The sequence below is a fragment of the Adiantum capillus-veneris genome, chromosome 10, assembly GCF_014529385.1.
Source record: "Adiantum capillus-veneris isolate H3 chromosome 10, ASM1452938v2, whole genome shotgun sequence".
Classification (NCBI taxonomy): domain Eukaryota; kingdom Viridiplantae; phylum Streptophyta; class Polypodiopsida; order Polypodiales; family Pteridaceae; genus Adiantum; species Adiantum capillus-veneris.
The window spans coordinates 3,466,837-3,480,442 of record NC_140940.1 but is presented as its reverse complement, the minus strand read 5'-3'; the positions used below and the strand labels follow the sequence as shown (position 1 = coordinate 3,480,442).

Genomic DNA, 13,606 nt, shown 5'->3' with positions numbered 1-13,606 from the left:
ATGACTTGCATTGGTGAAAATATGTACGATGTTTGGACACAATCTAAGGTTTTTAAATTATCCATTGATGGTTGTTTTGTGTGTTCCACACACTTCATCAGGGATTAGATTGACTAATTTATCAATCAACATTACAACGACGTCCAGGACTTGTGTTGAGTGTACATCACACAAGTTGGGTTGTTCACATTCACGCTCCAATTGTTTACGCGTACTATGTAATGCACATAACAGGGTCTAGTTCTTGTGCACCTCTCTCTCTCTCTCTCTCTCTCTCTCTCTCTCTCTCTCTCTCTCTCTCTCTCTCTCTCTCTCTCTCTCTCTTCCCCTCCCCCTCCCCCTCTCTCCGTCTCTCTCTTTGTGTATTCTCCTCTCGATTGTACATTGTATGTATTGTAATCATAATTTATCATCATTTGCTATGATTTATGTCAATTGTGTTTGGATTAGGATCATGACATGATTTTGAGAATTTCCCCTCCCTTTTAAATTCATATCTTGCAGCTATGGCGGACATTTAAGCTAGCAAAACATCAAGAAAAATTCTCCTTTGAAGTGATAGTACATCACTTTTATCACATGCCAGAGCCTAAACTTGGTCATTGCCTAAACCCCTCTACTCTGGACCATTATTACTAGTTCACAGAGGCCTTAGCGAAGTCTGTATTTGAGCAGCTTCCGCACGCATTTACGCCCGCTGCTTTTGACATATCTATAATGACATCAAGTTCATTATTGAACATGCTCAAGCAGTCTATTGGATAGATTGCAAAGATTTTTCAAGATCTAAAAAATCTTGAAATCATTACTTTGCCAAGCATAGCTACTTGCATACAACTTGTGCAGTAGTTGTATACTGAGTTCAAGAGCAAGGGAAAGCTGGAAAGAGGAGCAAACGCACAAGCGTGCAAGTCAGCTCTTTTGATGCTACAAAAGAGCCAAAAACTATGGTTAGAATAGAGTCTACTGCTAGTACCACTCTCACTCTCGATCAATCTTAGCTCCCCCCTGTATTATATCTTTTGCCAAAAACGGCCATCTTCAACATATAGGCTCCGTAGCTAGGAGAAGGGAGATGGGCACACGTGAAGCGTGTAGGTCTCACACATCCTGCATTTAAAGAGCCATTGTATGCGATGAAGAAGATCTTCAAAGTCCACTTGCATGGACCCACAATGGATCAATAGGTCATGGACGAAGCCACATTTTTTGACATAGCTCATTGCGGCATTATTTGTCCACTTGCAATAGTTCTCCACATAGAGCGTCCAATGCTCATTTCACGGTTTTGGAATGGAAACCACGTCGAGAAGTGGATAAGAGAGTGCACTGCAGATGGCAATCAACTTGCCAGTCACGATTATGTAGCCACTGAAGGAACAATAGAGTTGTTCCAGAATAACATTTTGTAGATAATAAACGCTCTGCTTTAGATCCTAAACTATCTACATGCACATGACTATCTCCACAATGACTTCACTCCCACAACATGATGCTTCACTTTGGACAAAAGGGGTTCTATGTAGGCATTGTGGATTAGGGATCATGTATAAAGACCAAAACAATGACATGCTTTCCTCCGCTCTGCAACTTGCAAATAGAAACTAGAAAGCCGAGCGAGAGAGATTTTCCATGGGCTCCCCCAGAATGCATATGTACTAATCCCCCTCCCTGGAATAAAGCCATGGATATATACTCCATGTGTCATACTTGTAAATGAATCTTGAAGTGCACGTCAGTGCCACAAGAGCAAAACAAAAGATATTTTTAAGCAATGTATTTACCCACCTTGAGAGTGGAAACAATCCCTCAACCAACCTAACGCTTTTAATCTTTGTCTCTATCTTAATGGTGCTCATAGAGTGGGCTATGGCATTGTAATGATTTCTGGCCTACAACTAGCTAATGATTAAAGTGATGAATTATTTATTGTCCACATGTGTTGCGCTTGTAGATTATATGATTGATCAAGTTATCTTGTCTCTTTCCAATGACATGGTGATAAATATTATGTCTCTTTCTTGCAGCATGATTAAGTTATCCTATCTATTTCTTTGAAGATTTGAAAGTGATAACCTATTAACTTTACGATAAGTCTTTCTAATGATGACATGTTCGATTGATTGACAGATATGGCTCATTGTTTGAGGCCACGGGGAGATCAAAATGCAAAGGAGTTGACGTCTGAGATATGAGTTTTTAGTAGGTCATCATGGCTCACTCATTCGATAACCAGACAGAAAACTGGAGCATTTCATCAAGGGATAATGAAAAAGGTTTTTTCTGTGTGTAGAATTCCAAGTTTGTTTTGAAACCCCAAGGGGTGGAGCTCACCAAAAGCCACCATGTGGCACTATGAGCTAAACCCACATGAAGAGAAAAAGTTGAAGGGTATGTGATATAAAGTGTAAACAGGCACCCCCTCATTGGCATCAAAAGGTGGGAGAGGAGCTTGGGGCCATTGAGCTATGGCACTCCCCCCTCCTATGAGTGTGCGGTGGTGCAATGCTACTCACGGTGGTCCTGGGTGGTACTAGGTGGCCCATGGTGTTGTGGTGGATTCTGATAATGTTTCTGGCAAATGCAAGTGACCTAGTTGGGGTGGGTTCACACGCTTGGGTCCCCCCTTTTCATTGAGGAGCAAGCGACCTTCTAAATTTGGACAAGGATAGATGACCACCCTCACAAGAGGGGCACCCCATGCAAACTATCGTGCAGCAGATACTAGAAGGGGTCCAAACAAGTGTCTAGGGAAAAAGGACTTTTCTATGAAAGAAAAATTTCTCCTGTAAGGGGATATTTTTTGAGCTATTTGGGGGTTCTTCTTTTCCCAACGGTGTGTGTGTAAACTCTTGGAAAAGAAAGCGAGAAATAAACGCCCATTCTCCATCTCTCCTTCCCTCCATGCTGATTCCCATCCCCCCTATTCTCTATTGCTCTTTTGTGTGGTTAAACCAGTGGTGTGTGTGTGTGTGTGTGTGTACTTGCCCCCCATGGTTCCTTATGTTATGTAGAGAGAGAGAGAGAGAGAGAGAGAGAGAGAGAGAGAGAGAGAGAGAGAGAGAGAGAGAGAGAGAGAGAGAGAGAGAGAGAGAGAGAGAGATCGTACAAACATGAATTTTCTTGTGAGGTTGTGCACTTTGGAAGGTGTTTTATGATGGTAAATAGATGTCGTGAGTACCATGGGCTATATAGGGGCTATTATTTTGTGTTTTGAGTTTGTTCTCTCTTACCTCTTTCCAACAGATATACCCTTCCACACACCGCTAGAGCCTATATTGAGGCATGCATAGATTTCTAGAGAGACAATAAACATAGGTTAAGACAAGATTCCTCCCTATACCTCATGTGTGTACATAATACTAAGTCCTATAGTAGTATCACTTATCAACACATTCATCTTTAGGTGGGAGACTGTTGGGGTAAAGGTGATGTGTCTCTTACCTTGATAGAATGCGTCAAAGGTTCCCAAATGCCCATCATTTATACATACACCTTATTCTTTATCAGACAGAAGAATAAGGGACTCTCTCACTTATTGTGGTGAGTAGCTCCACCCACATCCTATGTCTCTTACTTCTCCTCCCTCACACTTCGCACGCATTGTGCATCATTTTTGCACCCAATTCGCTCATACCGGTTTCTAGTTTTTATTAGTCAAAATCTTCATTCATACCTTCCAAATATTTGTTGATTTTTTGCTTCCTCTACAATAGTGTTCGGGAAAGGTGTGCCTTAATTTAGCCCAATGAATTGGTTGAAAATCACGATTCATCGGTTGTAAACAATGGTAAAGGGGAAAAAACCAAAAGAAGATACTAGAAAATAGTTTGAAAATCTTGTAAATTTGGAAATTTCTAATAGTATTTCCGTTTTGTATCAGTACAATGAGAAAATCCAACCACTTATGACAAAAGACTTTCCTAAGAACTGCTCTGCAATATTGAATGAATTTTCATGAGGGATTCCAAATCAAATTTAGGCTTGTCCACTACAAAAATTGAGGCCTTTGTGCTGACCATCCAATTGTGAGTGAGAGAGGAGGAAGAGATAGAGAAAGAAGAGAGAGAAAAGGCGGGAGAAGATAGTGAGAGCGGGGGCGCGGCCTACTGGTGGGAAGAAAACAAGGGAAGGAGAGAGAGGCATGTGTGAGGCCGGGGGGGTTAGAGAGAGAGAGTGCGGATAATAATGAAAGAGAAAGAGAGACTTTGAAGAAAAAAAACGGCGACCCGCCACAGGGATAGCGAGGTCCCTGCTATTTTATGCGCCCTTCGGGGTTTGGTGATAGTGATGGTAGGGAAAGATTTTTTTTTGTGGTTTTCTTTACCTCCGGCTCCCCGAATGGTTGGTTCATGCGGTTCTCGGCTTTGAAAAGCGAGAACCTCAAATTCTCAGGCCGGACTAGAGGGCGGTGCGGCTAACCCGGTGTCACCATCTAGTTTAGACAAGATACTTGAAGCATTTTCATGCACATGCTTTTTCCCCGCAATGGGAACCTTTACCTATGTACCATCTAGTTTAGAGAAGCTATACTTGTAGCATTTTCATGCACATACTTTACAACATACAGTCCAAACCATCTTTTTGAAAACTTACCATGATTGTTTGCTGGTTATCAAGGCTACTATCATACACTAAAACCCATTCACCTTTGTCAATTGCTTTGCTCTTGAGGCATTATCGCTTATCAAAGTAGTCCTTGTTTTTCAACCTTGCATTTTTGAGTCGTTCTTTTGCAGCCTCGGGTCTTCTCTCTAGTTGTCGTATGCACAATGCAAGGAGACTTTCTCTGCTAAGCGCTTCTTGACAAGGTAGTACATTCCATGTGGGAATTTTATCTTCAATTGGCATCATTGGCTTTTGATCGTACATCAGCTCCGCAAGCATATAGCTAGTTACTGAGCTATGTGTTGTAGAAACAGTTTTGGCCACTCACCAACTCTTGCTTTGCAAGCCTTGGCCAAAGCTTTGATGATAGGAGGATGCCCTTTTTCACTCTTTCCATTTCCTTCAGGGTTGTAAGCTATAGTAAGACAAAGCTTGATTCCTAATCTGGAAAATAACTCCCTTGCTTCCTCGGCATCCAGTTCACCTCTATCTCTAGTGATCTTTCCCACACAACCATAATGAAAAATCACCTCATCAAGAAGGAATTTTCAGACATCTTCTGTGGTTTTAGCTCTTAATGCTTGCCCTTCAACTTGGTTAGTTAGGTCCTCTTGTGCAAGAACTAAGTATCTCATCTACCAGAGTCCTAAAGGCATTGTGACTAGATCCACAACCCATTTATAGTGCATGGTTGGTGGATATGTAGGGTGCAATCCATCACGATGTTGGACATTTAAATAAATTTGACAAGTTACACATGACTCTACAAATTGAGATACATCTTTATACATATCCTTCTACCATTATTTTTCTTTCAACTTGGAGAAGGTTGCCCACACACCCCTTTGTCTAGCCCATAGACTCTCATGAAACTCATGCATGAGCTTTACTTGAGTCTCTTTTTTACATATAACCCTTTGTGGTGTAACACCCTTTTGTTTAGGATGCTTCAACAAGTAACCATCCCTCAAAAAGTACCCATATGCTTTCCTGCGTATCCTCCTAAATTCTTGTTCAGACTAATCATCCTGTTTTGTTAGAGTACTCAATTAGCTTCCAATAAAAATCCAATAACCTTCATAAAGCTCATTCAAGAACAATTCAAGTGAATTAGTCATGCAGACTTTGTTACCTTTGACATGAGAGATAGAATATAGCTTTGTGTCCACATCATCTCCCTTATCAATCATTTGTGACTCATCTTCACACCTCGCCCTTGATAGTTTATCTACCATTGTATTGTCTTTACCTAAATGTGCTTAAACTTGCAATTTAAGGACTTAATGTATGCAATCCATCGCAACATAGCAATGTCTAGCATTGAGCAACTTGTAATCATTCCAAGAAGTGGTAGACAATCTATTTCTACAACCACACATGCACCAATTAGGTACTCTTTCCCATTTTTCAAGACTGTAACCATACCCCATAACTCTCTCTTTATATGTGGATAGTTTCTTTGGCAAGCACTTAGTACCTTTGCTCCAAATCTCATCACATACATGTGTCCTTCTTCATCATCTTACCCTATTGCCCATCCAATTCCTGTAGGACTGGTGTCTATTGTCACAATTACTGGCCTTTGACACTCATAGTCTACTAGCTTTTTGGTACTAACATAATTTCAATATGCAAGGAAGTGACTTGGGATGGGGCACGGAGACTTGATGAGAGTGAACCCAAAGAACTATTCATACTACGACAAAAGCAAACCAACCACTTCCTAGTCAGAAAATCAGTCTATGTCCAATCTCATCGCTCTAGGTTATCACGACTTTTTGGCATTCAAACAAATTCGGAATGCAACAAAACTTAAGGAGAGGTATTACAACACCTAAGAGTACAATCCTACCGAGGAATCCCAATCCTCGAGCGAGTACTTCCGAGCAAACAAGAAACCAAGCGAGCATAAACAATGAAAAAGATTAGATCAAGATCTCAATAATTACTCTACAGAGTATAGTGTAGCAAATTAACCATGTTGCATCTCAAATAGTCTCAAACAAAAGAGCCATACTCTTCCTTTAATGTGTTCACACATACATTGATACACAATCATATCCTTGCTTCTGAACCATCTTGCTGAGCATATTCCAAAACTCTATTTGTGCAAACTTATTCTCCATGGTAAATTCACATGTTGCAATTTTCATAAGTTCGTGCACAAATAGATCAAAAGATGGTAACTCAGATGCCACATGTCCATCATAATGCATAGGTAGCTCTTGAACTTGAATGATATCCTTTGCTTTCTTGAGTGCCATTTGTAGGCTGCTTTGTGAAGAAGGCATTGCATGTAGTATACCAACTACTCTGGAGGGACCATCTGACTATTACTAGTGTGTCCTTCATTCCAATGCCTTGTGTGCTTTCAATAGCAATGCGAACCTTCCAGAATTGACATTGGCCATGATTGAGAAGGAAGCTTTGTTCACCACTAGCAAGTTCAGTAGCCTTTATCTTCACCTGCTCTCCCATTCGAGTTAATGGATGCAAATTGAATGCATTAGTTATTTCATAATGTTGTATCACAAAAGAGAAAGAAAGTGCATAGATGCTATTGTCAAACATAAGAAAAATCTTGTTGCCACATTGTCGTCCATAAATGGTTATGTGCCTAGCCATGGTTGGCTGCAGGATGAGGAATTATAAACTCTAAGCAAACCTTTTTAAGAAATATAAAAAGAGAAAAACCCCACAAGATACATAGAACTTAAATCATAATAGAAATATTTAGCATCAAATTACATATTACAATCTCTCTATCATTGTCTCTAAATGTCTAGAACGTTCCTTATGGAGACTTTAATCATCCACCCTTATATTAACTCCTTGATTATCCAAGGTTATGCTCCCTCCTCTGAATCACGGCTTGTGGCCATCAATATTCAAGCTATGGTAGATGCTTGGACAAGTAAAATTGTGTGTGTGTGTGTGTGTGTGTGTGTGTGTGTGTGTGTGTGTGTGTGTGTGTGTGTGTGTGTGTGTGTGTGTGCGCGCGTACAATGTTGTGGAGGGAGAAGGAGGGTTTCTCAATACATAATATTATGGCAAGTGCTTGTAGGGAAGTTAAACAAGAAGTAGATTTGGTAGATCGTATTGGTAGGTTGGAGCTAATATGAACAATGTGTATGTGCAATCTTTGGTGCTAGATTGTACCTTATTGAAATTGGAGATAATTTTTTTTGGGTGAGTGAATCCATTTTGTCTAGCTTGCAGAGAGCTCGCAAAAAAGATCTTTTAGCGTATAATCATGACACTTGAGAAACAAAGAGGAAAAGGAAAATATCCTTCACATCACATGTATCATGAAAAGAATATGTTTTATGGACTACGGACTCTTTTAGAGTTTTCATGGTGAGTTGCAAAAGAGGAGGCCCCAATCACAAGGACTTTGTGGCCAAGGGTGGGAGAGGTGATGAAGATCATAAGGTACTGTCGACATGAACGATAATCATCACTTGCATGAAACAGCTTGGCAATCACCTCTTATGCGATTCCTTTGCAATCACCTCGGCCCTATCTTTCAACGAGAACAAAGGTGAAGAGTTTGGATGTGTGTGTGTGTGTGTGTGTGTGTGTGTGTGTGTGTGTGTGTGTGTGTGTGTGTGTGTGTGTGTGTGTGTGTGTGTGTGTGTGTGTGTGTGTGTGTGTGTGTGTGTGTGTGTGTGTGTGTGTGTGTGTGAGAGAGAGAGAGAGAGAGAGAGAGAATGAGGTTCTTCTTCCACAGTTGTGGGATCACAACCGAGGAATCTTTTCTCAAAAACCAATCTTTCTAGTCGTGCGTCACAATTTGATATTTCAGCAATCCCTACCTCCACCTTCTTCTAGAGTTCCACAAAACTGGGTCTGATTCCGCCACTGGGCAACAAGCTCTGTATGAAAGGGGTATCCATGCTCTCAACCAATCTAGCCAATTACGCTCTCTCTCTCTCTCTCTCTCTCTCTCTCTCTCTCTCTCTCTCTCTCTCTCTCTCTCTCTCTCTCTCTCTCTCTCTCTCTCTCTCTCTCTCTCTCTCTCTCTCTCTCTCTCTCTCTCTCTCTCTCACAGACTCAATGCCACCTCTATAAGTCACTCACAGTGCTCAGAAAAAACATAGGTTTAGTGTAACAAAAACCTAGGTTTAGTGTAACCCCACCTACAAATTTTGAGATTTACCTCTAAAGTTTTATAGTTAAAGGTGAGAAAACCTACAAAAATTGAAAAAAATTAATGTAAATTGATGTAAAAACCTTCAGATTTAGTCAGTTTACCTCTATTGTTTCTAACATGTAGGTTTGACAAGTTTTGGGAAAAAAGTTTTTTTCAAGCACTGGTCAATCACTCTCAGTGGCCGAGTTTAATGAATTTTCAGTGTCATGTCTCTTGCTCACTCGAAGGGATTTTCTCTGTCATGCACTCTCAGAGTCTCAGAAGCAAGTCGGACTCTCTCTCTCTCTCTCTCTCTCTCTCTCTCTCTCTCTCTCTCTCTCTCTCTCTCTCTCTCTCTCTCTCTCTCTCTCTCTCTCTCTCTCTCTCTCTGTGAAAAGACTTTAGAAAGACATTTCCAAAACATCAATTACAAGCCTGTCCAAAAGACTCAAAAGTCCCTCAACGTCCATCCAATTGATGGCTTCAACCACAGTGGCAATGCTCGTAGCATGCGTCTTCTAAGAGTTCTACAATAGAAGTCAATATTCATGAGCCTTCTTCCTCTCCTCGCTTATGCACTAATTAGACACCTCTTCACTTTCTAACAGCAGGAACACTGGTACGCTGATTCTGGTTCTGCATATCCTCGTTGCGTCTAAACCTTCGTGGTGGCTCCCGACCCGGGGAGGTCACCTAATAAAAATGTAACCTATCATGTGAGTTCGACAAAAGGGTATTTAAAGTTCTTGAAACTTACAGAAATATATATACAGAAGGGCATTATTTTTTCAAATTCAAAAAAAACTTATAGATTTTAAAAGAAAAGGGTACATTATATTCTTAACAAAATTCACAGATAAGGGGTTTTACAAACATGTCTTGAATGCACGTGATATCGTAGTTTTACACATAGTGAACCCCCCGAGGCTCCCGAACTCTTCTTGCTACGCGGGATCTCACATGGACAACATGAGAGTGAATGGCACATGAAATGCAGTATTGCATTTCGGCATAAATCTTGGGAAGTGCGTACCCATCATAAACGCATCCTGCACATCTTACACAACAGCTTGTTCAACAATGGTCCTTACAAGAAATCGCTTGACAGCCTTGTCCTTGGGCACACATCACCCATAGCTAGAGCACCTGATGGGGCTGGTGTGGCCTCGTCCGTGCTTGTTACATCCACCATTACGACGCTTGACCATCATGACTGCTTATGCCGCAACTACTTCTACTTCCTCTTGGGCATGGATCTCTCTCTCTCTCTCTCTCTCTCTCTCTCTCTCTCTCTCTCTCTCTCTCTCTCTCTCTCTCTCTCTCTCTCTCTCTCTCTCTCTAAAAAAACTCAACTCTATCAAAGAGCGCAAGGGTTTTTCTCTAGTTGTCTCTCTATCTCTCTTTTTTGAGAAAATAGTTCAAAAAATTTTGAAAATTGAAAATTTCTACTAGTATTTTGGTTTACATCTTTATAGGGCGGGACCTTGATTAAGAGCATTGCAAGCCGCCTAGTGGAATAGGAATAGGAAAAGAGAATTGTGCTAGTCTTAAGCTCCAGAGAACTGTGGTAGTCTTAAGCTCTAGGGGCAGCCTCGACGCCAGCGCTGGCGCCGTGAGAGGAGGGATGAAGGGCGAAGCCTGCCAAGTCGTACGCCTTGCATCACATCCCATTAGCCACGTCCTGGATGCGGAATCGGGCGTTGTCCAGCTGCTGAGAAACGTCAGGGTGTCTACCCACGACACCACAGAAACAGCTACTATGGCTACCTCTCCGGCTATGAAGGCGCCTGTCGTGCACAGTGCCATCAAGAAGCCTACGGGCACCAGCACTAGGCTTAACCGCAACAGCAGCGGCGCCATCACTTCCAGCACCACGCCCGACCCCACGAGGAGCGTCATAAACCCTGCCACCTGACTCGACATTGGCTTGTGCTTCTGCAGGTGCTGCATCAGCTCCCGCGTCTTCTTCTCCACTTGCTCTTGCGCTTCAGCTGCTGCCATCTCCCACTGTGCTCAGCTGCGGCAAGATTTTCTACTCTAAAGCCGACCCCCTTAGAAATATAACACTAGGTAACTGAAGTGAAGCCATTAATGGTTCCAATTCTTAATTCTCTCTCTCTCTCATAAAACTAAACTCTCTCAAAGAGCGCGCGTCGGCGCACGCTCTTTGAGAGAGTTCAGTTTTATGTGAGAGAGAGAGAGAGAGAGAGAGAGAGAGAGAGAGAGAGAGAGAGGGAGAGAGACCTCTACTATCAATGCTTTGTGTGTAAGAATTGTGAGCGAGAGAACGAGCCCTCTTAGCACGCGTGCCACTAGCCGAGGTGTCCTTGCTATGAAAGAGCACGTGAGGCGGTGATAAGAAATCCTGCAAAGGTTCCTATTAAGAGGAATTTTTCAAAATCATGGCTCATGAGGAAGAAGGCAATGACAAATCTTGCGATGGCAGTGTAGGGCAAAGTCGGGAGGGCGTCCACGTGGCAGTGGCTCGTTGAGCCTCGCAGTGTGGTCATTGGTGGCTGTTGGGTGATTCTGGTTCTTAAGTCACTGAGCTAGGGAGTCATCGTATTGCAGGCTTGGAATGGGTGCGGTATCGTGCACAACTCATTTGAAGTAAGCCACATATCACGAGCCGTATACAAAGCTTTTGGGAAGCTGGTATTATTTGTGTGAGCTTCCAAGCTGGGAAGGGTTGTAGTGCTACTGGTGTTTGACTTTGGAGGCGGTGCCTGGCTCACAAATCGCAATCGTTCTGTGCTTTATAAGGGCCCAAGGAGAGGTGAAGGACCAGTCACCGGCCGTGCAGGCAAAGGCCCGGAGGTGATATTGCCCAACAAAACGAGGGAGACCATGGTGTCATTGCAAGCCAACCAAGGAGGAGCGCAATGAACATACCGAGAAAGAGGTGGTCAATATTCTCAGCACACTATCATTAAATAAAAGATTGTTGGAGGAAGTCGTCTCACCGTTCGGGTCACTGAACGCTGCCAAAGGCCGAGATATGGCCTATCAAGATGCTCCCACAAAAAGTGGAAATAGAGGATGTTAGCCGCCATGGCTGCGTTTGAGGGTAAAATACGCAGCTGAGCTTATTGCCACTGCCAAGTACATTGCGACCCCTGGCAAGGGCATCCTGGCAGCCGATGAGAGCACAGGGACTACTGGGAAGCATTTGTCAAGTATACATGTGGAGAATGTAGAGTCAAACATGCAAGCTCTCCAGAAGCTTCTTTTTACTGCCCCAGATGCGATGCCCTCCAGTACCTTTGTGGTGTCATTCTCTTTGAGGAAACCCTCTATCAAAAAATAGCGAGTGGCAAGCCATTTGTGGAGTAGTCCCCTGCATCAAGGTAGATAAGGGCACTATCGACCTTGCAGACATGACTGACGGTGAGACAACCACTCAGGGACTGGACAGCCTTGCCCAACGCTGCCAGCAATATTATAATGCTGGATCCCGATTTGCGAAGTGGAGAGCTGTGCTCAAGAATATTGGTCCAACTGAGCCGTCTCCTCTTGCCATACTTGAGAATGCAAATGGGTTGGCTCGCTATGCCATCATATGCCAAGAGAGTGGTCTAGTCCCCATTCTTGAGCCTGAGATTCTTGTGGATTGGCCCCATGGTATTAAGAAATGTGCTGCCGTGACGGAGATTGTGCTTTTTGCTGCTGTCTACAAGGCTTTGAGCGATCATCATGTACTCTTGGAGGGCACCTTGTTGAAGCCAAACATGGTTACTCCTCGCTCTAAAGCGCCAAAGACAACCCCTCAAGAGATAGCCAAAAACACAGTACAAGCACTTCAAAGGACGGTTCCTCCTGTTGTTCCTGGTGTCATGTTCTTGTCAGGCGGTCAAAGTGAGGAAGAAGCACTTTGAATTTGAATGCCATGAATGAGCTGGATACCAAGAAGCCATGGCCACTTTCTTTCTCATTTGGACGAGCATTACAAGCCAGCACTTGGAAGACTTGGGCTAGAAAGAAGGAAAACATTCCTGCAACACAAGCTGCTTTGCTTGCCCGATGCAAGGCCAACTCTGAGGCTGTCCTTGGCAAGTATGCTGGAGATGCTGCTAAGGGCGTTGGCACTGATGAATCACTTCGTGTTGCCAACTACAAGTATTAGCTCTCCTATGCTTGAGCTATTGAGTTTTGATTGCAATGATGTTTCATGAATGTTTAGGTGCAGGGATGGCTGCAGAACAAATTAAATGGGCTATTTTTCTGAGGTTTATGTAACGAGCATCTTTATCATGATTTAATTTAGCTACCATTTATTCCTAGTAGAGACAGACAGAGAGAGAGAGAGAGAGAGAGAGAGAGAGAGAGAGAGGGAAACACAGAGTTGTGGAAGCGGAAGCAGAAGCAGAAGCAGCAGAAAGAAAGGAGAGGAAACCAACAAAGATGCCGCTTAAATTGGATCCCTCGCAGATTGTGGAAGGGACGACATCGACCTTGGCTTGACGATTCTGGACAGTGAGCTTGAAAATAACGCGCAGGCCCTTTCAGTCCAGGGCAGTCTCCTTGGCAATGTCCTCTCCTACCTTCTTGGGCGACAAACCCAGAGGCCCAATCTTGGGCGTCAATGAAAAGGCAGCTCCAACCTCCCCTCCTGTTAAACGAACAAAAACCACCTCCTCATATTCTTGCTACCCTTGCTTTATCAGCCTTGCATCTTCATCGTGGGCGCAAAACATGCATCACTCAGCTTCATGTCTATCGTCTACTGGAGTTTCCGGGTGGCTCCCTCAATGGTGATGTTGAACTGGAGCAGGACTAGAACTAGGGGAGCAATTAGCGTCGCTTCTCTTGTGATCAAAGCTCTCAAGGAGCCCGAGAGCGATAGGAAGAAGATGAATGCATTGCTGC

At 43.1% G+C, this 13,606-nt stretch overlaps 1 pseudogene; it reads left to right on the top strand.

The window, feature by feature from the left end:
* Positions 1-11,791: 11,791 nt before the first annotated feature.
* LOC147448385 (fructose-bisphosphate aldolase 5, cytosolic-like) lies at positions 11,792-12,902 on the top strand (annotated as a pseudogene).
* The last annotated feature ends 704 nt before the right edge of the window (positions 12,903-13,606 follow it).